The sequence below is a fragment of the Mus caroli genome, chromosome 11 (assembly GCF_900094665.2).
Source record: "Mus caroli chromosome 11, CAROLI_EIJ_v1.1, whole genome shotgun sequence".
Lineage (NCBI taxonomy): Eukaryota > Metazoa > Chordata > Mammalia > Rodentia > Muridae > Mus > Mus caroli.
The window spans coordinates 2706530-2708945 of record NC_034580.1 but is presented as its reverse complement, the minus strand read 5'-3'; positions in this window follow the sequence as shown (position 1 = coordinate 2708945).

Genomic DNA, 2416 nt, shown 5'->3' with positions numbered 1-2416 from the left:
ACTCACAGAAGAGCCCAGAGGGAAGGCAGCCACTAAAGTGATAGTAGAGGCTAGACCAGTGCAACCACTGACCAGAGGAGGCAGACAGGGGCCTCAACTGCAGACTTTAGGAACCTGGCCTTGCTGACACCTGGTTTGTTGTTTGTTTGTTTGTCTTTTATTTTTTAAGTTCTGGCTTTGAAAATTAGGAGAATTTGTTTCTGTTGGTTCAAGTTGCCGAGTTTGTGACAGTTTGTGACAGCAGTCACGGGAAAGGCACACAGGAGACGAACGACTACAATGTATCAAAGAGCTTGCTGGTCCAGGCCAGCGCTCCTGAGGGGCCAACAATCTCCAGCAGCCCTTTGAGGCAGCAGCAGGAATTCAGCCACAAGCTTTCCAAGTGTGGCTGGCAGGTGGCCTGTAGGGTGAAAGAGATGGTGGCCGCAGGAGGGGCAGGTGTGGAGCAGAGCTGACTCCGGCCTCCGAACAAGCCTCATACAGGTGCAAACTACACAGAAATAGAAATGAAGACAGTGCTGCAGGGGTGGGGTGAGCAGCAGAGGCGTGCTCAGGGTTGTCTAGCTCTGGGAAGGTTTCCCCCTGAGTTGGCCTCTCTCCCCCAACACAGGCTGGAGAGTTGAAGAGAGGTCAGCAAGCCTCAGGACAGTTGAAGGAGGTAGCAGGCTCTCTGACTAAGTGGGGGTCTCCGAGAGGGGAAGGCTTGAAACTTAGATGGGAACCCCTGAGCTAACTCTACTGAAACAGACCACCCAAATCAGTCTGACTTCACTATTTCCCAAGAGGCACGAGAGCAGCCTGGGGGTTCTGGAAGGGGAAGGCCCGAGACTGCCCACACCATGTCAGGTCTCTGTCCCCTGCTGGGCCTGTCTCCTGAGGCCACCTGTTCTTAATTAAGGAACTTTTTGGGCCTGTTCCTTGGTATGTATGAAGGCATACACAACATTGTTTCTATCAGGAGATTAGGCCACACCTCCCTTTTATCTTAAGGGCACCTCGTATTGGAGACAAACAGGGAGTAGCGCACATCTGGGCTGCCCCTTCTCAGACTCACTTCCCCACCACATGACTACCACAATAGGACTGAAACACAGACAATTTCGTATGGGAATCTGAAGTCTTTGTTCTGTGGAGTCCTTGTTACCATCCAAAGACCACCCTGCAGGAAGGGCAACTCCATTCAAGCACATCTTAGCAACACTAGGTCCTGGACCTACCAGGGAACTATGCATCCTGCTGCTAGCTCTGCTGCAAAAGCTACCTCCAGGGCCAGGATAGCCGCAAACAGGTCTCTCAGTGCTCCAGGAGAGATCCCTTCCTTTCTCCACCTTGCACAGGAGGATTACAGACCTGCCCTTTAGCCTGCTCTGGGACTCTCTTAGGCACACAGACACATATAGAACACTCAGCACTCACAACCCACAGCCAGCTCAAACTACTCTCAAATGGGGTCCCTCCATTCTCAGGTTGGAGTGCTGACAGTGCTGCTATGCCACCCTGCCAGGCCAGGATTTAAAGTTATATGTGGTTCCACTTGCCATTCTTTTCCTCCAGTTGGTTGTGCTCCTTAGATCACAAAAATCTTCCAACGGGGCTGGAGAGATAGCTTGGGAGTTAAGAACACTTGCTGCTCTTGCAGAGAGCCCAGGTTCAGTTCCCAGCCATCTTTAACTGCAGTTCAAGGAGATCAGACACTCTCTTCAGATCTCTTCCCGCACCAGGCATACACGTGGTGTACATGCATGCATTCAGGCAAAACAATTAAGCACATAATTAAAAAAAATTTTTTAAGGGGCTAGAGAGATGACTTATTGGTTTAAGAGCACTTGTTCCTGCAGAGGACCTGAGTTAGATTCCCAGCATTCACAGGGGCAGCGGCTCACAAATGTTAACTCAAGTTCCAAGGATCTGAAACTTTCTCACTCGACGGCACCAAACATGTATGTGGGGTACAGCTACACATGCAAGTAAAACACCTAGACACATAAAATAAAAATAAATACATCTAATAAATATTTTTAAAAATTAAAAAAAAATCGAGTGTCACCAGTATAGCTTTGGTTTCTTTTTCGGATTTAAATGGTTGCTGATCCGTCTTTGGATCTGCTTAATGTTAAGCAGTTTGTAAGGGGGCCAATTTTTTTTTTTTTTTTTGACTATGGCAAAATGGGGCATAGGAACATTTCTGACAAAAGATCCAGTGAAATAACTGAACAAAAGGTGTCAATCAGGACTCAAAATCTTTCCTAACGTAACTATAAAGGAATTTTAGTAAGTTTAATCTATAAAATCCATGAATAATGCTGTTTCAGATAAAGAGCCATTGGAATTATTTTTCTTCAATCGGGGAAAAAGGGCACATAGAAACCGTTCATTTCTGTTCACTTCCACTGGGATCTAGTCTTTTTTTTTTTTT